The sequence below is a fragment of the Rhododendron vialii genome, chromosome 6a (assembly GCF_030253575.1).
Source record: "Rhododendron vialii isolate Sample 1 chromosome 6a, ASM3025357v1".
NCBI lineage: Eukaryota > Viridiplantae > Streptophyta > Magnoliopsida > Ericales > Ericaceae > Rhododendron > Rhododendron vialii.
Window position 1 is genome coordinate 33,361,506 of NC_080562.1, and position 25,227 is coordinate 33,386,732.

General features: G+C 38.6%; 1 long non-coding RNA gene and 2 pseudogenes across 1 annotated transcript; all 3 read right to left on the bottom strand.

The window, feature by feature from the left end:
* Positions 1 to 2,165: 2,165 nt before the first annotated feature.
* Positions 2,166 to 17,816, bottom strand: LOC131330707 (aconitate hydratase, cytoplasmic-like; annotated as a pseudogene).
* Positions 13,340 to 14,434, bottom strand: LOC131330712 (uncharacterized). The gene is made up of 2 exons (XR_009201173.1): positions 14,400 to 14,434; positions 13,340 to 14,295 (listed from the first exon to the last, which is right to left on the bottom strand). It is a non-coding gene; the product is annotated as an uncharacterized LOC131330712 (long non-coding RNA).
* Positions 17,094 to 24,305, bottom strand: LOC131328647 (protein DETOXIFICATION 40-like; annotated as a pseudogene).
* Positions 24,306 to 25,227: the final 922 nt, after the last annotated feature.

Below are 25,227 nucleotides of genomic sequence, written 5' to 3' on the forward strand. Positions count from 1 at the left end.
TGATGCGAAATGTATAATGATGATGTTTTTTTAATAAGTTAGAGTTACGAAGTAGGACATTTAAAAAGGAACGGAGGGAGTAAATAGTATAAAAAGTAAATAAAAATAAAATTTTTTTTTTAATCTTTTTAGTGTGTTTTTCGTCAATTTAATAGGCTGACAATAACAAGACCATTTAACAAATCCTTTTCCCTCTCTCGTATCCAACAAATGCAGCAAAGCAAAGCTACCACCCTATGCCAAATCCCACTTCGTTTTCGTAGCGTAGTAGGCTGCATTTTTTTGAACTCATAAGTTAGGAATATATTTCGGTATTTTTTAACTTTTGTAACCTTGTTTTTTTTTTTTTTAGTTTTTCAACGTAATTTTAGGGGGAATCGTTCGTCGAGACGAGACGAATCGAAAAAGTATAAAAATATGAACCGATATTGAAATAATTCAAATAAGACAACACTTAAACTCCAAAAAACAGTTATTTGATACTTTTTTATTTTTAGTGAATTTTTTTTTGTTTATGGTAATAATTTTTTACTTTTTAAACTCCTATCATCGAGACAGATGATTAATCCAAAAAAAAACACACAAATTTGACCAAAATTCAGAAAAAATGAACAAAACACACAAAACGAACAAATAAGTTAAGTTTAGAAGAACTCGGCCTAATGCTATTGGCACAGACTTAGTAGAATAGATCCAATGTATAGACGGTTTTGGGACTCGTCTCGGGTTTCACAAACATAATCGAAATCGGTCATTTTGTTCAAAATATTATCAGAACAAAAGTTGAATATTTCGTTAAAGCTCTTACTGATATCAGGTTGAACTAATTTTTTATAGGGACCTTAAGCATAAGTGTCCTTTTTCGCTAGTCGTGCCACTTACAAAATTTCTTATATCTTTCAACTTGTAATATTTTTTAAGGATTTTAAAATTTTGCATTATAGAATTAATTTGGATTAATCAAACAAGATTCATATTGTATATAAAAAACACTATAGATAAAAAGGTGTGGACAAATTTCAGGACTTTGAACTTAACAACCAAGTAAGGATCAAAAAAAACAAAAAAAAAACTTAGGGGCATGCTAACTTAACAACCAAGTGGACCTACAGTGGCCACAAAGGTTTTTTATTTTTATTTTTTATAATTCATTCAGCGAAATTAGTTTTATTAAAATAGTGATCAGAACTTAAAAAATGAGTGGACCCTTGACCTCCTTCATCATGCTCATGATATCATTAGGATTTGGGAAAGACCTCTTGGCGGCCAGAATGGTTTTTTTTTTTTTTAACATATGTAGTCTAATAATCTCGACCGTAGCTTGTGGATTATCAACACTGCATCACCCAAGGGAATTTAAGTTTCATGTTCTGTGAAATAAATCGACTGATATGCGGGTAATATCTTCATCGGTTGTCACATTAAAACACATGGGTTCTCTTTTAATCTCGACTCTTAAAAGCCTTGAGCAAATGATCATAAGAAATACATGTATAATCTTATATACTAACAAGTAATAGGAATGAAATTTTGCATGTAAATTACTACTATTCGAATTTGACTCAGTTGCAGCGGATATATAACAACTTTGTTGATACAAGGGCTAGCGAGGATGGTTGAGTAGTATGTGAGAGAGAAATGGCACAAAGCACTTCTGTAGTGGTGTCCTACCTAGCAAGAAAAAAGGTCTACTCATTTAGGCCCGCCGTGATAGTCATGTGCCAATCTTTCAACTGAAGTGGGTATAATCGCGCTTTCATTTAGAGATGACATAATCTATTGTTCACAAAGGATGAACCCGTAAAAGGTTTTTGATTCGATAGAAACAAATGTCAATAAACATGGAGGAAATATATGAAGCTGAATTTCAAATGGTAAGGTTTTTGATTAAATAGCATTATGTTAAACCAGATTATTTCATTACTAAACTTTTTTATTCAAATTGCCGAGAGTGTATAACCAATGACAAGTAAAACTGGGGAAAGGACTGGATGCACAAGCACTAGCATAAGCAGAAGTATTTTGAAGGAATTTAGGACTTCCATGATCCCAAAATGCAAAATGCTGAGAAAGGGATATCGGTTGCACAGGTACATATCAATTTCGAGAACGAAGGATAGGCAAACACTGAGGAAAACATGCCATCCAGCAATAGTGCAAACAAATTTCAGGAGAACTATTTTTGCACTCCACATTTTTGTAAATGTATTCCAAAAGTTGTCTTTTAATGGAAAATAGTACTATTTTCCCTCGGCAAGCGGACTCGCCAATCACGTGGAACAAATTGGAAAATTCCGATCCCTAGCAAGGGATATAATTTCTTTTGTCTAATGTTTTATTCTCTTCTCTAGTATGAGGATTCAAAGAGCACAATGAAGGAGCAAGCCAGCAAAGGTTCAGCTGCAGAATGGGTGAGTTATTGTTTACTCAGTTGCCGAATAATGTAAGGAAGTATGCCTCCATGGTTGAAATACTCCAATTCCACCTGTAAATGAAATGAGAGGATCTTCAGTATTTAGTTTGGAATAATACTCTTACAACTTCCTAATAGAGCCCAGAAATAGAAAGTAAGGGACACAAAAAAGGTTCAGGGCAATGGCAAAATTCAGCTGCCGATTTGAACCTACAAGAAATTCCTTTATATTTTGGAAACTAGACCGTGTCAATTGATGGTTAACTATAAGTTATGAACTTGTATAAACTTCTGTACTTGGAATTTTTTTTTTTTTAAAACACTAATGTTGCGGATCAAGGACTTTACAGTAAGAAAAAACATCAAAAGCTTGTCTCCAATTTACCTGCAGAGGTAATATTATGTTCGTCTAATTGTCCCCTAAGATAAGGCTTATCTTATTCATAGCACCGACTCACTCAGAGAAAACCTTAAGAGACGAGGGGCGTAGGGACTACCTCAGTGTCAAAGCGAACAGTGCAGGTGAAAGATTTTCCATTGTCAGTCCTGACAGTAACATCTTGTCCAGGCCTAATCTCACTAATTTTGCTCGGAGGGTCAATGGTAAAACGCTCATGACCAGTCAATCCCAGTGAATCTGCATCCTCACCAGCTTTGAAGCAAAGCGGCACAATTCCCATTCCTACCAAATAACTGCGATGGATCCTCTCAAAGCTTTTTGCAATCACAGCCTTAACTCCCTGTTACATTCCAGTGGTTGCGAAAGAGGTCATGAGGTGAAACAAGAGAAGCCCAATGAAAACAGCAAGTGAAATAATAGGAGGTTATAGACTCACCAACAACATTGGACCTTTAGCAGCCCAGTCGCGTGAGCTCCCACTGCCGTACTCTGCTCTAGCCAGGACAATAGTATCCTGTGCAGCATTCTTGTACTTCTGAAAAAGCAGATTGAACCAAAAAATATTAGTGCCCGAAAGTAAATTCTGGAATGGCATTATCAGTAACATCTCAATACGTTATATTGTTGCTCTCTACTTCACAAGAAAAAACTTCAATTCCTAGGATATAATAACCTACACTAAACAAAGTGGGATTATCTGTGTGTTCAAAGAAGGTAGCACCACCGCAAGAAACAAGTAGCACTTCTGTTATAATAATGCTTCCAGTTTGCATGTTGATGAAGCAAGTAATCCAATACATTGAGCCAATAGGGCTCCCATTATGAGCTCATGCATAGACTCTGATCCAGAACTTGAATACCAACAAATTTTCTGTTATTTTGCACAGCATTATGGAGAAATAACGAATTCATTTGCCAGATTAAAAACAGCTGTAATTAATCTTATCAGAGTTAACTAATAAATTACCCAGGCACAAAACTCAGAAAGAGAGAAATAATCAGGAATAAAGCATGACCCCAAAGTTGAAATGAGGAACTCACCATAGCTGCATCAAACACATAAAGTTTCTCTCCAGTAGGAATATGGATTGTCTTTGCACCAACTTCCCCATTTAGTAGCTTGTTAACAAGACGGATATTTGCAAAAGTTCCTCTCGCCATTATTTCATCATTACCCGACGGCTGCCATAAGAATTGAAGTCCCTGCGATCCACCCCACGCTCAAGGAGGAACTTTGCAGCTGGACTATCCTTGTGAATGCTTCCTGCTGGGGATATGTGATCAGTGGAAATACTGTCGCCAAAATTCAGAATGCAGTAGGCATCCTTCACTCCGCTAGGACCTGGAGGATCCATAGTCATGTCCTTGAAATATGGCGGCTCATGGATGTAGGTAGAATCAGAGTCCCATGAGTACAGTTGGGATTCTGGAACTGATTCCACATGGGATTTCCCTTAGTGATAGCCTCGTAAGTGCTCTTGAACATAGCAGGCAATACACTGGATTGAACAACCTGATCAGCCAGCCCAAGTTAACATAGTTTACAGCATAGCAACTTTGCCAAAAAATTCAAAAAATTATAGCTCAAGGCCATATGTACCTCTGCAATTTCTTCCGTTGACGGCCAGATATCCCTGAAATAAACATCCTTTCCGTCCTTTCCAACTCCAATCGGCTCCTTATCAAAGTCAATGTCAACCTGAAAACAAATTCCACATCAGCATATGTTAAGCTAACTGCCAAAGGGTCATTACTAGTACCAAGAAGAATTATTGCACGAACAAGGAGGAAAAGAACCACAGATGTCCATTAAGATGATAAATATAAGTTTACTCAAGGGAGAGAAAGTGCAGGTTGATTCAACCAAATACATTACAAAACCTAAATCTGATACATGCAAAGTGGGATAATCAGAGTCTTCCAGCCTCTTTGAGTTATAATACGAGGTGACCAACTCATGAGCCAAAACGCACTATTTCTTTCCAGGAAACCACATTAGCTATTTCCTACACTACAATATCCTTATAGTTGACAATAGAAATAAAATTGACATGTACAAACATGTCACAACACAGGGAAATCTTTGTAAACAAGGAAAAATTAGAACACCAAATGCATGCAGAATTAGATATGACAAGTCATCGCTGCTCCCCTTCGCATCGCTACAGAACAACATACACCGAATCGATAATCATGTCATTTAAAGCTACTCCCTCTCTCCCAAAAATTTGATCCCTCTTTGGGAATCGGACTTTTTAAGGGGACTCAATCATTAATCTTCAAAACATATAAGTTTCCAAAACTACCCTTGTTTTTGAAATGCAATCATTACTTTTTAAACTCTAATTCATTTTTCCCTCCACAATTTTGTGTTTGAATTTGAATATGGGGATGAAAGGCAAATAAGGAAATGGTCGCATTTTTTCTCCTTGACTGGACAAGAATTATGGGACATCTAAAAAAGGAAAGGTGGACCAAAACTTTTGGACGGAGAGAGTATAATTTACAGGTTTTAGCAACTTCATACTCACTAATCCTGCCTCTGTCGCTATTGCTATCATATTCTCACCTTAGATGAAAGCATTATGGAAAAGGCAGCAGATGTTTCGCTTGCTGGGTTGTGCGTGAGAAGTGAAACAGCATATACAAGATCAGAAAAGCCTTTTCATGGGCACAAGTGTCCGAAAACATCCAAAATGTTCAGTGCTGATTAAATGCTCTTTATTTGAACTCTACATTATTAACACTTACACAGTCACCAATGCAAAAGTGAAAAGAGTTAAGACTACATAGAAGCCAAACTGGAGTTATCGCCAGCGAAGTGAAACTAAAGCACACATCTCCTCTGTGCAGCATACACGCATCTAAAACAACACCCTCAGTGCAGCAATGCAATAGTCAAGAGTGGAAGGCTATGCATCAGCGTAACTTTATCATTGGCCGTCCATGGAAACTAAAAGGCAGTTGACCAAAAGGGCGATGAAAAAATCATGTGTGACTTGACTTACAGCCGATTAAATACTATATCTATTTTATTGTCTAACTGTTCATGCATTCAAATTAAGCTTCTTTCGGCACTTAGGATGCTCTTCCTTAAGCTCATGTTTCCCATTGATTGTATCTCTGTTAGTCAAGTTGTATTGTCAAGTGCATATTTATCTGCAGTGAAGAACAAGCTTAAGATTTTGGTTTTGATTCCACCCCCTACCCCTACTTGCAATAGATTGCTCACATGTAACAACAAACAAAACAAACTTGGAAATTTTGTAATTGTTACTTACAGATCCAGCAAGGGCATAAGCAACGACCAAAGGAGGTGAAGCAAGGTAGTTAGCTCTTGTCAGGGCATGAACGCGACCCTCGAAATTCCGGTTCCCAGATAAAACTCCAGCTGCAACAATATCTGCATAAGGGGATCACTACTAAATTAGAACTTTTGGTCAATTAATTCACTAACCATGCAACAGGGAAAAGTAGGCAGTGAGATGCTTAAATTTATGTGCGCAGTCGAATATAAACAAAAGGAAACTACAAGGGACAATCAGGCAGTGCCGCAGTGAGATGCTCAAATTTATGTGCGCATTCGAATATAAACAAAAGGAAACTATACCATTCTCTGATATGGCAGAAGCAACTGATTCATCCAAGTCCCCAGAGTTACCAATACAGGTTGTGCAGCCATATCCAACAATATGGAAGCCCTGCTCATTTAAATACTTCTGCAGCCCACTACATAAATCAAAAAAGAAAAACAGTATTTATCTTATCCAATGGGGAAACAATATCAAATCAGATAAAATGAATGTTGAAAAAGCTTGATTCTGCAAAAATTACAAGAAATACCTTTGGAGTAAATATTTTGTAACAACTCCAGAACCTGGGGCGGGGCTTGTTTTTACCCATGGCTTGACCTGGCGAATTAGCATTTAAACAAATGTGAAACAAATACTGAAAGAGCTTCAATATCATCTTATTGCAATTGCAAACCAATCGGAGTTGAGCATAAGAGGGAACTCGGCAACTAACAAAACAGAAGTTCAAAAGACCCTGCTGCCCAGTCTAACCTGCAGACCCAGTTCACAAGTCTTTTTGGCGACAAGACCAGCCCCAAGCATGACACTAGGGTTCGACGTATTTGTGCAGCTGGTGATAGCAACAATCACGACACTACCATGCTTAAGCTCTGCAGGCTGTCCATGGAACGAGAATTTCGCCTCCTTGTCTTGTGCCTCTTTTGGTACAGCGAAGCCCTACATCATAATTAAAGATTGAGTAAGCTTGCAATTTCAGGATTTGACAATGGATATGGAGCTAGCAAAAGAACTAAAAAACAAGTTTAGCATTGCACATCTAAAGCTATCTCATATTTCCTTAGGTAATGAACGATACACTGTTCTGCCATCATCACTAAATCACCTACACCTACTAATGAGTAATGACATAATTGATTCGAGCTTGCTAAGCCAAAACTATATTTGAAATTAAATATTGAAAATAACATCTAAAAAATAACAAATTGCACTGCTCAAAATAAATCATTTGTTATTCATTAAGGAATGACATGACAAGAAGCTCATTTCTACTAAAGTTTTAAAAGTCACTGATAAGCACCCGAGAATGTATTGTAGGGTGCGTTAGTGTCTAGTTTTAGTTTAATTTAAGTACTAATTAGTTTTTGTTAACGTTGTTTGCTTGTAGAGTGTTCTAGTTCTGTTTTGTAGGTGAATCGCCAAATAGGGGAGTTTTCGAGGCCTAAGGCATGTCATGGCCTGTAAATGACCCGACGGCCAAGGCACAGCCAAGGCAGAAGTTACCCAGCCAAAGCAGAAGCAGAATTGCCAAGGCAAGAAGCAGGCCAGAGCGATGGAGCTATGGGGCTTGGCATCGATGGGAAGAATGGAAGTCCATCGATGCCGAAGCACTTAAGAGGATCAGTGCTAAGGCCTCGGCATTGATGTAAGGTGAAACATTCCATCGATGCCGAGCATGATAGTGAAGCACTCTAAGGCCGTTGCCATCGATGCCGAGGGGCTTAGAGGTGGATTTTCAGAGCATTTTGGGAATATTCCGTGCACGATGGCGGCTGACATAAATAGGAGTGACATCATTTTGTAAAGGACGTTTTTTAGTACAATTTCTAGATCTAGATTAGATTTCATTGCAATTCAAATTGTTCTTGAGTGTTCTTCATTTTCAGTTTTAAATATTTTAATTTCTGCCTTTAGTTGTTAGTTTTTGATATTGTCGCTTTAATTAAAGTTGTTTCTTTACTCCCGATCTATCTTAATCTCTGGTTTATTTCAAGTTTTGTTATTTCATTATGTTAAGTAGATTTTCACTTGCTCCTATCTCAATAGATATGGGTGAGTAGTTTTTCAAGGTTAGGTCATGGGGTGATTAACACCTCATGGCTCAAATAGAATTGCGTTTTTCACCATAAAGTTTAAATCTTTGGATTCGATCATTGATGTGGAGTTCGGATTTATTTGTCAAATCGCTAAGGTGTTAATCTCCTTGATCATGTGTAGGTAGGAGCATTGCCTACCTACCACACATGATACTTGGGGCTCTGACGCACGAGGCATTTGCTAAATAGATTTTAGAGCTAACTTGATGATCGAACCATTCTATTTTCCGATTCGGGAACCTTAATTGTGTATCCTGAATTGCGTATTTGGGTAAGAAATGCAATTTTAACTTGAGTCGTGAGTGTTAGTAATTCCTAAACCTAACCTGTCTTTTATCTTAGTTTATTAGCTTTTCAATTTAGCCCTTTTAATTTCCACTACACACGTAAAACCAAGTTGGCTGTCTAAAAGCCGAAAGCCCTTGCTTGCATCTACAAATCCAGCAAAGCCGTATTAATTATTCCTTTGGGTACGATCCCGGATTTCCGAATTATCATGCTTTAACTGACATATTAGGCCCTACGCTTGGAGCGTTATCTCTTATATCGGAGCGAACGAAGCATTTTTGAATCCAACTTTGTTGTCGAGACAAGAATGCCAATCAGCCTTCATTTCTTTCAAAGGAACCCGATCATGAGGTCTGAATAACAACAATCGTAGTCAGATCAAAATAGTAACATAATTTGTGAGGTGATGAATGCTAGTTTGAAGAAGCACAAATCAAGTACCTCTTTGGCCCGGAAATACAGGGTTCAACCTCAGCAAGGTCTAGTTGTAGATAGGAAGAGTAAACTCTTTCTTGTTGAGGCTGAGATCAGGGGGAAAATAGTTAGATTCCCAACTGGTAGCACAAATCAAGTACCTCTTTGGCCCGGAAATACAGGGTTCAACCTCAGCAAGGTCTAGTTGTAGATACGAAGAGTAAACTCTTTCTTGTTGAGGCTGAGATCAGGGGAAAAATAGTTAGATTCCCAACTGGTACTAAAAAGTTAAAATGGTAAAAGGACAGACAAACCCATAAAGTCTTACCTCACTATAGTCGACAAACATGTTATTTGCACGCAAATATGCTTCAATCATTGCCACCTGAGTTTTATCAAAAGAGAAAACTACCACGTAAAAACTACTAGTACAAGCAAGAATATGAAACATACATTATCAATATCAGCGTCTAGATCATCAGTTGTATTCCCACACATGAATGTTGAAAATACTCACAGTTTCATCACTTCTTCCAGTTAATTTTAGATATTGCAAAGTAACATGATCTACTGGAAAGAACCCCATTGTTGCACCATACTCGGGAGACATATTGGCAATAGTGGCCCTGTCAGCTAATGATATTTTACCCACGCCCTCACCTGCATAAAGCATATTTTAGAGCACTAGATCGCTAATTGATGGAAACATGGCAGAGGAAAATTACTAAAGGTCAATTTTGATTACCATAGAACTCAACAAATTTGCCAACAACACCATGCTTCCTCAGCATTTGGGTCACAGTTAAAACCAAATCAGTAGCTGTGACACCATTGGGTAATTTTCCAGACAACTTGAATCCAACCACGCCAGGTAACACCATACTCATTGGCTGCATGTGCGTTAGATATAGAATTAGAACTGAAATACAGAACTCATTAATACCTTCATTTTCGAAAGCATGCACAAGACCACTGTGACCCGTTAGTTTGAATTTGAACTTTGAAGACTATAGTGGGCCGAAAAATCCGCAATTTCGGAACATCCAAAGGGGTCGCGGACCAATTCACTTTTTGCTGTGGACACGTCACTTCATGGTCCCATTCGCACCTGAAGCTGCAGGGAGCACCGGGTTCGGAGGCAACCTCCCCGGGCTCGGTGGCCAGGCTCGGCAAGCTTCTCTCCATGGCTCGGCAAGCTCGGTGGAGACCTCCCCAAGCTCGGTGGCAACCTCCTCAGGTTTGGTAAAACCCTTCCCTAACGTTCCTAACGTTCGGATGTCTTTTCCCTAGCGTTACTATCGTTCGGAAGTCTTTTCCCTAACGTTGCTATCGTTCGGATGTCTTTTCCCTAACGTCTTTTCCCTAACGTTGCTATCGTTCGGATGTCTTTTCCCTAACGTTCCTAACATTCGGATGTCTTTTCCCTAGCGTTGCTATCGTTCGGATGTCTTTTCCTTAACGTCTTTTCCCTAACGTTGCTATCGTTCGGATGTCTTTTCCCAAACGTTCCTAACGTTCAGATGTCTTTTCCTTAGCGTTGCTATCGTTCGGATGTCTTTTCCCTAACGTCTTTCCCTAACGTTGCTATCGTTCGGATGTCATTTCCCTAACGTTCGGAAGTCATTTGTCCCTAACGTTAGGCGATCAATTCCCTAACGTTCAACTGAATTCTACTCCCTAAAGATCTAACAAATATCCAAAGGTCGGTTTAGAAGTTTTTGGAAGCTTCACTACAAGAAAAACGGGATATGCCAGCGGCCAAAAGTGTTGGCAAAGGTGTCGCAAAGCGCTGCTATAGACCCTTGTGTCCTATACCAGCGCTTAAGTAAAGCGCTGATGCATGACCGCCGCAATAGCACTGTACCAGCGCTTTTTGTGGGCGTTGGTATAGATTAATTTTTCCCAGCGCTTTGTTTCCCAGCGCTATAAAGCGCTGGCATAGACCCCCCTTACCAAAAATAGACCCCCTTTACCAAAAACCAAAATGGGAAAGGCGGGGAGCACCTCTGCCGTTACTAGGTTTTGAACTCTGGAGCTTCAACTCACCGTCGCCTGCGTGTACCTTCTCCAGCCACTGCACCAAACATCATTTCCGTTACATGTTTTGAAATATTTATTATATAACATATGTTTAACATCTTTTTTTTGGTTAACTATTTGGTAGATTATTATATTATTATAAAAAGGTGAATCATTCCTCCCGTGAGAATTATTTTTTTATGTTCTATGCTCTATTTTTGTTCCACTAACATTTCAAAAGCTTTATTTTAGTAATTTTTATATTTGTATTTTACAGGATCTTTTCCAACCACTGATCACAGCCCATTCGGTTGTCGTTGAAGTTTACCAAACGGCCATCAAATTCAATTATTTATTAACCGGACTACAACTAAAGATTTGCATAGTATAGTGAGGAAGTCCGAGTCGATCCACAGGGAGTTCAAATATAGCTTGTTCGGATTGGATGTAAGGGTTTCCGGCGTTTAGACGGCCAACTTTTAGTTTTCCTTTGAAATGTGAGAATTGCCCTTATGAAAATGACTAGAAAAAGAGTTTGAACTAAGAATTAAAAATGGCAAGGCAATGGAGTTACTAACGCCCGTAACTTAGGTCATCCAACAATTCTCAACGAAAACACGGTTGAATCGCACGGCATAGGCTATCAACCGGAAGATTTAGCTATGAAAATGGTTAGACTTGATATAGAGTTTGAATAACAAGCTAAACACAAGGCGTGACATCGCTCCCGGAACCATGTGAGCGAGCACATGATCACCGGAGATTAACAACGCCAAGACTTGCATTCAAACTAAATATCAAGGTCAAGAACTAGAAGCATGGTTTGGAAAGCGAGCAAGTTCTTTGGTTCTTTTGGCAAACACGAGGCGAGACATAGCTCACGGAACCATATGTACGAGCATATGATCACCAGAGGTTAACATCGACAAGTTTTGTTACATAAAAGGTGAACCACACACATTTCCAAACCAAACCTCAAGTCTTAAGTTGAGAAAGGCAAGATTAACGAAAGTCACACGACGTTATTCACCCCATGGCCAAGCCTTATCGACTACTCACACATAGCAGGAAGATGAAGCATGCTAGAAAAATAAGACATAAGATTTAACCGACAAATTCAAAAACAAACTTGATATCATTAAAGATCTAAAGCATACGAACAACTTTAATAAACGAGAAATTAATATAAGACGAATACTTACTTGAGTTCTTGACAAATTAAAGACAAAAGCTTGAAAGCATAACAATGGAGTTCCTAGAGAAAAAGACTAACCTAAAACTAACTACAAGCTAACTACTCTTTCCTATGAGAGAGGAGAGGGATATTTATACAAAAACCAACTTCCTCTCTCAAAATATCTTAAAAGGATACTACAAGTAGCAAGTTTCCAAATATGGAAGGTTGAAAAACTGTGAAAAACTGTCAGTAAGCAATCTGTATCCATACAACCAAAACGGTTGTATGGATACCGTGCTGTTACACCTGTGTTGGAAATGCTCCGTAGAAGAGCTGTATGGATACAACCAAAACGGTGTATGGATACGCAGGAATCTGTCCAAAATATAAGGCCACCGTATGGATACAACCAAAACGGTTGTATGGATACCGCCTTGTTAACTGCAGAAATGGCCTCTAGCTTTAAAACTTGGCACCCGACGCTTCCGAACTTCACCCGATGCTTCGTATCTTGCTCATTAGAGAATGGTGGCACTTCGCCACTTGGTCTTGGAAGCTCGGACTCCCTCGAGGCATGTCCATGGTGTTCAAACGCGCCTTATTTATACGAATTACCTGAAAAACACAAAAAACCTACCTTACGTGCAATATCAAATAAAAACGACAACATATATGTACAAACACAACATACTAGAGGACTTAAGCACCAAGAATATGCATTATTGGGTGCTTATCAACCACTACCACCACGACCCCAAATAATGCATCTAATGGGAATATTGCTTATTTCAATTGAGGCAAAATTTTACGGAAATGATTTAATCAACAAGGACAACAAAATCAACGGATTGGATCATCATGATTGTGTCGTGATCGAGGCATTAAAGTGTTAGATGCATTCCGACCCCCACCAAAGTATTTATTTTTTATTTGAATTGTCTATTTTTACATATTACGGAGTTCATCATTCTTACCAAGAAAAAAGTTAATCGGGTATCACTACACACTTGATTGGAAAAAAAAACCCATTTTGTTAATGAAATTGTGTCTCGATAAAGAAGCTTTCTAAACCCAATTGAAATATTTTTTTAATGAGAATGATAAAATCAACAGGAAAAACAAAATCAACGGTCTGTGTTGTCGTAATTGTGTTGCGGTTGGATGGCTACCATACGTTCAAGTACAACACAAGACTTAGTTTATTAACAGTTGCATTGAATGTATAGAATTTAAAGGTCGTTACCAAATCAATTTTTACAGTGGTCGATCTGAACCATTAGGATTTCACGTCTCATTTATTCCGTCATTGTCACCAAAATCGGAGATCATTGGATATCGACGACCGCCTAATCGGACAACATTTGATGCATCCCTAGGCATTAAAGTATTAGATCGCAACCCAACCCCCACAAGAGTCTTATTTTTCGATCCGAACTGTTCGTCTTTTACATATTACGTAATTCATCGATCGTACCAAGAATGAAGTTGATCGAGTATCGCTACACATTTGATCGAAGAGTATTAAAAATGTATAACATATAGTAATATTATTAGATTTTTGTCAATCAATTTATTTTTTTATTGGGTCTACTCCCACGCTTTTTCCTGGGACGCTGGGAAATAAGGAGTCTATTCCAGCGCTTTTTCTAAACGCTGGTAAATGATGGGCCTATGCCAGCGCTTTTGCTTGGGCGCTAGAAAAGGGTCGGTCTATTCCAGCGCTTTTGATTTGAACGCTGGAAAATCCCCATTCTAGCAGCGGCTAAGAAAAACGCTGGCATAGACCTCCTGTTGTAGCGCTTTTTGCAAGCGCTGGTAGAAAAAGCGCTGGTGTTGATCAAATTTCTTGTAGTGCTTCTATGAACAGGTGGCGGACAGGTGTGATAAAACAAATCTTTGGACATGTGACGTCATCCGAACAGTACGATGCACGTGGGTGTACCGCCTACCGGTTCAACACTCTAAGCCTTGCTTATAAATACAAGACCACCCCCTCATATGAAAGGGTCTAGAAAAAGAGAAGAGGAACATGCCTCTCTCTCTCTCTTTCTCCCCATACGCTCTTACTAAACTTCTCTTTTCTCCACTTACTGACTTGTTCGTCGGAGCTTCTCCCCGGAGGAACACCCCCCTCCAGTTTGCAGGTACCAGGTTCGGTGGCCAGGCTCGGTAGAGATCTTCCTAAGCTCGGTGAAGCTCGGCAAGCTCCTCCCCAAGCTCGGTGTCAACCTCCCTAAGCTCGGTGAAGCTCGGTGGGCATCTCCCCAAGCTCGGTGGCAACCTTCCCAAGCTCGGCGAGCTCCTCCTCAAGTTCGGTGCCAACCTCCCTAAGCTCGGCGGGCATCTCCCCAAGCTCGGTGAAGCTCTGTGGGCACCTCCCCAAGTTCGGTGGGCACCTCCCCAAGCTCGGCAAGCTCCTCTCCACAGCTTAGCAAACTCCTTCCCAAGCTCAGTGGCCACCTCCCTAAGCTCGGTGAAGCTCGGTGGGAACCTCCCAGGCTCCGTGGAAACTTCCCTGGGCTCGGTAGAAACCTCTCCAGGTGAAGCAGAAACCTCTCCAGATTCAGTGAGCACCCTCACTGTTCAACAAGGGGAAGAAGGGTCAAGGGTGAATTTCAGCCCCCCACAATGATTCTCGTCATGCATTTAAACATTAGTCTAAACAGTTAAATTGGGCGTACAGAGTCCGTATTACTAGATTAGTATACTAATACAAAAAAGGAAGGCCACAGTAAGAACAGTTTAATGCATAAATAACCTTCAGAGCATCAGATGCTAACAAAAGGCTAAAAGGTGTTCCTCTACAAGTGAGTGCCTTTAAAAGACCTGAAAGAAGGGAGGGGCCTAACTTCAACATGATTAGAAGCAGCAATATATTGTTATTAAGTTCTTAACTAAAAATCCGTGGAAAAAAAAAGTTCTTGACTAAAAAGGCCAAAACACCTCAGCTTTAAGAACACCACCCCAACCTACCTAGCACATATATGACCCGTCATATGTATTTCTATGATTCTTATTCAAGATACCAATAAGTGAAAATCTGCTTAATACAGCAGGAAAGTTTATCGTTAAGACTGAACCCACGAAGGCCTAAACAATTATCCTGGCCGGCTGCCCTTCCCAAAGGAAGAGGGGCAGCAAGAAATAAATCCTCCTGCCCTATTACAAATTGACCATCAATATTTTTTGAATGTCAGTCGTCCTGATGTTTTGAGAATATCAAAAATGTCCCATGTCTCCCCAATCTCGTGTCCGGCTCCCTATCCGTGTTCTTAAGAGTATTAGAGTATAAGCAATATGGAATGCAGGAAATTATAACTTCAAGCATGTGTGGCCATAAGCTGTATTGTTGACAATAAGCATATGCTATTTCAGTCATATCTCATCAGGTGCTACATCACCCCTTAACTAGGAAAATGCATGTACTCACATGCTTATACAACAGCCACAACCATCATAATTCATAAACAAGGTAGCATGGTGATGGCTAGGTCATAAGCAAATCAAGACAAACCATCAATCTTCAATCCTAGGACTGGAAAAACAAACCTTCCTAGAGTTTCATCACATGAATGAAACTATTTTACCTGGCCAAGCATAGCTGCCTCTGCTTCAATACCTCCAACTCCCCAGCCAGCAACTCCTAAACCGTCTATCATAGTAGTGTGGGAATCAGTTCCAACCACACTATCCGGATAGAGCATGCCATCTCTGTTAAATACAACTCGGCCAAGATATTCAAGATTAACCTGAATACATTACAAAATCAGAAAGTAATGTCACAACATTTAGTATGAAAACAAATGGCGAGACAACTGAAAAGCATGAGACAACTAAAATTATGAAAGGTCACTTCCCGCTATCAAAATATATGAAACAAAAACCATTATATCAAAACAAAAGCTGAAACAAAAACAAGAAAATGGTGTTAAAACAAAAGCTGAAACAAAAACAAGAAAATGGTGTTCAAAATTACCGCAAGACAATATATATATATATATATATATATATATATATATATATATAGAGAGAGAGAGAGAGAGAGAGAGAGAGAGAGAAACAATTCCATAGTTTGAACTTTGAACCTAAAATTTGTAAAAGATGCTGCGTTCCCCATACCTGATGCACAATACCAGAACCCGGAGGAACAACAAGCATATTTGTGAAAGCATTTGACCCCCATTTCAGAAAAGCAAATCTTTCCTTGTTCCTTTGGAATTCAAGTTCCATATTTGCCTGCACTGCATTTTCTGATCTTGTGACATCAACTTGTACTGAATGATCAATGACAAGATCAACAGGAACCTACATGCAAGATACTCTGTCAACACCTCCTGTTAAAGGAAAAATGAAGCAGGACAAACAATATCCCAATGGTAATGCCATGGTACAGGAACATAGTTGTTTGGGACAAAACTGGAATGAATGCATTTGCAGAATGACACCAAGCTATTCCTGTAAATTAACAATTCATCAAGATTCAAGGATTCCTCGGAACTATTGACCTGAAATACAAAGTTGATGTTCTGGAACATGATTTTTTTGGACACAACTGGTAAGAAATGCATTTGTAGAATGGCACCAAGTTTAGTCTTGTAAGATTACATTTCATGGAGATTTCAAGGATTCCACAGAACTCTTGACCAGAAATTACAGAGTTAATGCACAGTGGGAGAGAGGGATTAGGAAAAACATCACATACAAGTTAATGATCTAAATTCTTTAAGTTCCTGGGCCACATAGATACTACTGGATCGCTCTTGGGATAAGAAGGTTGACGAATGTGTGGGTTAAACATCCTGGAGGAATTCAATAAGCCCAATTCTTAGAGAACACAAAGGCAGTTTACGAGAATGATGCTCACCAAAGGATTGATCTTCTTAGAATCGCTACCAAGCTTGTTCATGGCATCACGCATACAAGCAAGGTCGACCACAGCTGGTACACCAGTAAAATCCTGGAGAAAGCAGTTTCATTAGAACTAGAATACATGTCCATTAAATCCATGAGCCAATGTAAATTTGTCATGACCCGTACCTGCAGGAGAACACGAGCAGGCTTGAATGGAATTTCAACTTGCTTTGGAGAAGTAGTTTCCCAGTCGATTATCTTCTCCACATCCTCCTTGGTGATTTGGAAGTTGTCGCAGTTACGGATCACTGATTCAAGAAGGATCCTAATAGAGTATGGCAGCTTATCTGTTATGCAGAAATGTGGAACAAAGAAACATTTGATTAGTGGCGTACAACAGAAGACAACTTTGTAATGTTAAATCTATGAGAAAGATGTCTGCAAGGCATTCTAAAGACATCCCAGCTGTATACAAAACTTAAGAAACCAATATAAACAAAGAGCAAACCTGGTTTAAAATCAAGAAAAGTAATTTATACAACTGGAAACTAATGCATGCAGTATGTGAAAGGGAAGAAGATATGAGAAATGATTTCAAATGTTATCTTATGCACCATAGTATATCACTTAATTAAGAGTGAGGTGGTGTCTAATAACAAGTGCAACCTGTTCTTTATTTTCCCTTTTGATATCAGAACTATATCATGTAGTGATTTTCTCCATAAAAAGAGGTATTAAGAGATTTACCAATCCTTGGATCATTCAAAGCTGGCAGGCTATAGAACTTTCCAAACTCCCCACCTCCCTGCTTGGGAAGACTGGTCAGAATTCCTTTGAAAGCATTCCCAGACGCTGCATTCATACAGATGAATAATAAGATTTCCATACTTGTTAATCACAACTTTCAAAGGTGGATGATTCACTCTATAAACACAATGTCAAATTGTTAATGTTTGGACAGTAAAAGGACAATGAAACTGTAACCCAACTAAAAATTCAAAATAACGTTAAAGTGAGTAGCAAAAGAGCGCAAAACCCATTGTTCAACAGAAAACAAGGAATTCAAACTGCCTGTAATCTTTACTTTCTGTCCAGTAACTTTTAGTTCCTTTGCTTTTCAATAGTATTCAAAACAACCTGAGATTGGTTTTACAATCCAAACCCACCAGTTAAAAAGAAGCACTTTATCATGAAGTGAAAAAAAGAAATGATCTCTTGCTAGGCCATCTATTTCGACATGCACTAAAACCTAAATGGTACCATGATGGAATAACACAGGATTATAAATATTTCGTAAATAGTACTTTTTGGAAAATATTAAGGGCTAATTATATCACCTGAAATAATGTCTATTAAATACAGGCATAACAATTAAGTCTTTTATAAGTTGGGGTCGGGAGCCCCGGTCCATCATGACTACTATATATGCTCCGTTTGACCACTCATATCACCAAAATCTCAACTGTAAGTAGGGGTGATAAACAAACCTAACAAGCTGAACATTTGATAGTTGACAAGCTTGGTTTAAAAACTTAATAAGCTGTAAAAATCCGTTCGAGCATAGCTTCTTTATAACACGAACCGATCTCAAACAAGCTTTAACCAAGCTGATCACGAGTAGCTTCAAATTTTAAACATCACAAGTCCAATGAGCCAAGTAGCAGCTGGTCGAAGCTTGGTTTGAAAGCTTTAACTAGTTTCAAAAAGAAGTTCAAGCTTGGTTTGTTTATTTAACAAACCAATCTCAAGCGAGCTTTTAACAAACAGACACAAACTCAAACCCGAGCAATTTTGTTCATTTGTCCGCCCTAATCGTTCTTACATCATTCGCAACACCAGGGGAAAAAAACTTCAGTATACGGTCACTAATTGAATAGAAACCATAAGATGCTACAAGTACTAAATAAGAGCAATTGAATTAATCCAGAAAACCTACCAAAAGCTACTGAGCAGGGCAGGGCATGGAATATAATTCAACAGATTGAAAACCAATTTTGACAAGTAAAAAATTAATTTTTTTTACCAGTCAAAATTGAAAAGCAATCTCAACCATTGATTTCAGAAACGAACGACTGTGATTGCATGAATCCACGAAAAACTTGATCACGACTCCGTTGGTGAATAAGTTTCTCTCTCTTAAAAGATAGCGAGGGACATGGAATAATCATGCAAGAAGAAATACTATTTGTTACGTTTAAAGACAAAGTAATGTTACCTGTAATTGGTGGAGTCAGAATTCCAGGACATAAATGCCCTTTTAAATGGGTGAAATGTTAAAAGAAAGTACGTAGGAAAAAGATGGTGATAAGGTGATCTCTAATGATCAAGAAAAAAGGTGATCTCTTTTTTCTTCCCCCAATGTTTCCCTTTTGATTTTTTCAATTGAGAGTTGTTAAATGTCGGGTCATGAGTCTTCTGACAGTACTAATGGAAGTAGTGAACCAAACAAATTTTCAAAATTAATTTTTAAGAATTCTGAAAATGAAAGCAGAAAATAGAATGATTATTAAATATGACCTAAAAGTGTTTGTTATAGAACCCCAATATCTAAATATTTGCAACAACCACCCATTTTTCTTTACTTGAAGGAATTACATATATTCTCACATATTACCACGTGTCTCCACCTATGTAAATTGTCCATTGGCTATGTCAAACATGATTTTGTCACGTGTCATTACTGCCTAGGACAGACAGATCTCCTTGACCAGCGGGAGGTATCATGGCTTCAATATATGGATTTAGAGCATCCGCAACAGACTCAATAAATTTTGGACCAAATTAATCCTCAAAACTTACTTTTTTTACTTTAGCCAGTGACTTTCACATAATCATACAAAATCAGACTCTTTATTCTCACTCTCTTCTTAATAAAATATTCACACTTAATCACAGTGTACACCGGACCCAATCACAATCGGCTCCACGTGCCCTCACCACTGAAAGAAGTAATTCATCTCAGCCCTTCAATTAGTTGTTCCAAAGCCCATCTTGTTCCACGTGCCCTCACTGCTCCCCATTGAAAGACACCGAAAGGCCGCCCGGCCTGCCAAATATCCTTCCCAAAGACGAACAGAGCATATACCAAACTGCTCTCTCTCTCTCTCTCTCTCTCTACCAGGAACACGAAGCTGAAGATTGATCATCAAGGTCAATCGACTCCATCTCTAAAGATCCTTCAACTTCAGCAATTGAAAGTGATAGGAGCAATAGGCATGGGTTCAGCAAGGTCCTCGGCTCCACCGTCTCCCCAATAAAATATTGGGATTTATTAGAAAACGAGTGAATAGGGACTCGTTTGATCAGCCGAGTAACTGTAGCAATTTCATAAATTTTGTAATTTGGTGATGAATTTGTTAAGTCTGATGTTGGGGCTTTTTTTAGTGTTTTGAAGGTTTTTGCTCGTTAATTTAGTTTAAAGATGGAGGAGGCGAGCCTCGTGCAGATGCTCTAACCTTATTAGGGCAGGGACTATGTTAGCTAGCTAGGCTCCCGGCCCACAGAGAGATGAAAGGCTCCATATCTTTCGCAATAACTACTCCCATCAATCAACTGACTATCTTTGGTACAAATAGAGATATGTATGTTTTTATCAAAATTAAGATATTGTCGGGAAGAAAATATTATTCCCTCCGCTCCAAAATGAGTGACATTTTTGTGATTTCGTGTCATTTTCAAATGCTTATATCTTTCGATTTATGAAGTTTTATGTGATTTTGAAAACTTTGTTTAATATAACTAATTATAATCTATCAAATAAGATCCATATTGCATATTTTTTGACATTCACATTGAAATATATAAGCAATTGAAAATGACACGCTTTCCCAAAAAGGACACTCCTAGATTGACTTTGTCACTCTCCAAATTGTTAACTTTTGAGGAATGGCAAAATCAATGTGAGTAAATTTTGGAACTCCTAGGTGAGTGCTCTTAACAATTTGGGGAGTGGCAAAATCACTCCCCTAAAAGATTCATGTATAGAGAAAAAAACATGTTAATAACATCCTAATGGGTTGTCGGTAAAGAAAAGAAAACACAGCTTTCTACATGCTAAAGTGCCTTGGAATGTGAATCAGAAATCGTGTGTTTTTTTTGTAATTTTCTTGCCTTATTGACAACACAGTACCGTATAGAGAAAGTAAATAGGGCTAACCTTGCCGCAGCATTGAATCCAAACGAAATCATAATCACGAATCCCGAATCCCGAAATTGTCATACTGCAATTGAAACCCACAAAACAATAAATTTTCGATTGAAACAAAACTTGAGATCCAAGCAATCACCAGAATTAACCTCGAATAATTTAGAAAAAAGCAAGAAACAGGCCGAAATAAACAAACTCACCAGATAGATAGAGAGTCCAAAGCCACTTCCGGATTTTCTAGCAACCCAACAATCAACACCATACCCTGGTAGTACCAAGTCTCCAAACACAGCATCACAGCCGAAGCAACCGATAGCTTAAAGAAACCGGGCAAGCCCAAAAAGGCCTGTACACTGAACCCGAACCAAGTGTACTTACACTTATCACTCAGCACTATATACAAAACCTGGGATATCACAACTACCCACCAAGAAAAACTCAACATCTGGGATCCACCCAAAACCCCAAGCCCAAGTTTGAAGACCACAACCCAACTCAGAACCAGATGGATAACTAATGTTGCTGCTGAAATGTAAGCACTTGGGTTGATGATGCTTTGAGCCTGTAGAAATTTTTGTATCGGGAAATTCACGGCGTACGCAAATATCTGAGGGATTAGGCCGTAGACGTAGATCGCAGCCATCGACGCGATCTCTGTTGATTCGCCGAGTAATATGAGAATGGGCTTGGAAAATGCATAGATTAAAGTGACAAGGAACCCAGTTGCAGTAAGAAGAATGGTTGATCTCTGAAGATAAATGCCTAACATATGGTACTTCTTAATTCCATATGCTTGTCTGCATAGGGTTTCCACCGCACTTCCCATTCCTAACTGTTGATAGCAAATAAAGCATAACCTTACGAAAAAAATAGAAACAAAAAGATATTACATTGTAAAGAAATTCCAGAGACAAAAGTATTTTGGGAAATGAAGATATATGGTGTAGATTTATGGGAAAATTGGTCAGCACTGGAAAATTGATCGAAAAAGTCGTCAGCACCGGAGAATGAGATGATGCCCGGAGATGGTGACTCGGTGGAAAAGAAGATATTTGACCGATTTAAAATAAAATGTTGACCAATGATGGTAACTATTTGTTAAAAAACATATAATGGTTATGATACATAAATATGGTTATCTATGAAAATCTGGATTCTGTCTTATGCCAATAATATCAGATAATACTATCTGTCCAAAACTATTTTCTATATTTGCCAACAACAAAGACATATGTGTAAATCTAAATTTTGTGTTTTGCCAACACCATCAACAAATAATGATATCTGTACAGATTTGTTTTTCATATCATGCCAACAATACTGACAAATATGATTATAAATGGAAATCTAGACTCTATGTTATGCCAATAAAATCAACAAATAATAATATTTTTCCAAATCTGTTAAACTTCATTTATTTATTTTCATTACATAGTCAACATATTTATTGGTCAAGATTTTCGTTGGTCAACATCTTCTACCCCAACTCCGGTCACTATGGCCGGCGCCCGGCGACTTTCATGGTGGACCTCCGACGCCAGTGACTTTTCCGCCCAACTTCTCGGCACCGGCCAAATTTTCGGCAAACTTTCCGATGATGATGTAGCAAGATAATTTTTTGTGATGATATTTTTGTCCTATTACAAATAAAGAATGGACCTCGCACTTTTGAAATTACCTGATGGACCCTAAGCCTTGTAAGAAATGTTAGCGGACTAGGCCTTGGTCCAATCATCTGTAGTAGACCTTAGACTAATTTTTTATAGATTTAAAATTTGACGGATTTTGCAACTCGTTTAATTGAAATGATTCATAGATTTATTTTGTTTTCACATGCCTTCTTAGGTGAAAAACAGGAATAAGTTCAAATTAAGGGGTCTAAAATAATGTGGTAGCTTGTGACAAATTTTGAATTTTGACAAGGCAGTCGGCTCAATCGTATATATAGAACCATTTTTGGTATATATATACTAGCAATTCTTGTTGGGTTCAAGTGGATGAATTAACATCGGCACTCGCAACAGTAATTATCTAGCAAACTAAACTACTAATCTCCCACTAAAAAACGAGAGAATTTATGAATAGATCCACAAGAGTGTCTGTGCCCTTTGGGACCCATTACTAGTATGTCATATAGTCAACAAATTAATAAAACACGGTTTCAAACGAGAGATTATTCGGCACCCAAGGCACACCGTCGGCCCTTTCTCAGCACACATGCGGGGGATCTACACTTTTGTCTTTAGTCCCATCCCAATTGTGTGGTGGAAAAGGAATCTGAATCACCATATGACGGTGTCTAAGAGTATTGAATAATATTATTGCAGGAAGAGTGTATGTTAATATGAGTTTAAAAGGTGTGTATGAAGCATATTTTGAAAATAGATTAGTACACCGGCCAGAATGAACATAATTCGAGAAGAACTTTTTTACGAAGCTTTCCGTGAATAGTTGTTTACGAAAGGTGAATCTCGAGCGTCCAAAGTATTTCGGACGGTCTGGATTTTAATAAAACTTTTCCATAGAAAAATTGAACTTTTTCTCAAAAAGTTTCATTTATATCCGGACCGTCCAAAGCCTAAACGGGCAGCCCAGATCGCACAGTTCTGTTGACAGCCTGTTTATAGCAGCTCCGTGAATGGATCCACCTCAATTTGTTTTCTGTTTTTATTGGTATGGTCCTGGGGCCCTGACAAAACACAACGGTATCCAAGACATTTTTAAAATTGACCCCCCAATTCATGCATGTGAGAAAGAGAGAAATACGGATATACGTACCATGAGACCATAAGCGAAGGATTGGATGCCGCTGTTACCGAGGGAGGCGGCGGCAAGGTCAAGGCTTCCAAGGTGGCCACAGAAAATCCGGGTAGACATGGACAAGACATAGTTCACCACGTAAACGAACACGGCAGGGGCGGCCAATTGGCGCAGGAGCTTCAGCTCTATCCAAATTGCAGGCCAGATGCGTTGCCAAAACGGCAAGTCTGCGTTTGACAATGCCATGTCGAGCTCATCGCTCACCTGTTTGTGATTATCTGATGACTGATCCGATAACAAAGTCGGTGGCGGTGGCAGTGTTTCTTCGGATTGGAGCAAAGGTCTTTGAAGAAGGTCCTGGTCGTGGAGTGATCCCATATTGGATCTAGCTAGCTAGCACAGTACTGTTTTGGTGGAGAGTGTGATTGTTATAGTGAGAGATCTGGCGAAGCGTAGTACTGGTGGGAAAAGTAAATTTTTAGTTAGTTCTAGATCGAACCTTTGGTGACTCATGCAACGACTTGACGGTGGACGTGGATGGTGGGTGGGGTTCTAAACTTGTAACGAATATGAAGTGTAAATAAGGACTTGATGGTGGAATCGTGGATGGTTGGTGGGCTGGGCGAGTACTAAAGAATATGAAGTGTGATACTTATACAGTGGAGTGAGGTAGTAAAAAAAGAAATTAATAGGAGAAGTAGTAGAATGTTAAAGAATTCCTTGAATTTTGTTTGGAATTAAGTAGAAATCGACTTCGAAAGAAGAAGAAGAAATGAAAAATCAAATATAGATTACTATTATTTCCAATGTCACAAGATGCGATTGATTGGCTAATGTTTCCAAATTGAATGTACGCATCTGTTAGGACGAGAATTGCATATTCTAAATGAGCCCCTCATTCTGCTAAGAAAAATAAGTATTTATTTTTTAAATGAGTACTTATTTTTTGAATTAAATGTGATGTATTATGAGAGAATATATAACATATCCTGTAAAACAGGAAATAAGTGCTTAAAAAATAAGAAATTTAACGGAACGGGACCACTCAATTTATTTCGGACATGAAATCCAATTTTGTGCTCTCCTATAATAAAATAGAAAACATCTAGGGGATTTTCGGCCTCCTTTTTTGGTTATTTCTTGATGCCGTGGCCTCATGATTCAAGAGTTGCCGATTATTGTTGGCTCTTCAAAATCTCTTTAGTTCATAGTAAATTCTCGTCATCCCTTGTACGTGAAGTATTTTCTTGCTTTGAACTTGAGCGGAAAACCACAATCTCCATGTTCTTGCATGATTCGCTTTACTGTTTGTTCTTATGTACATGTTTATCATAACATAGAACTTATACGT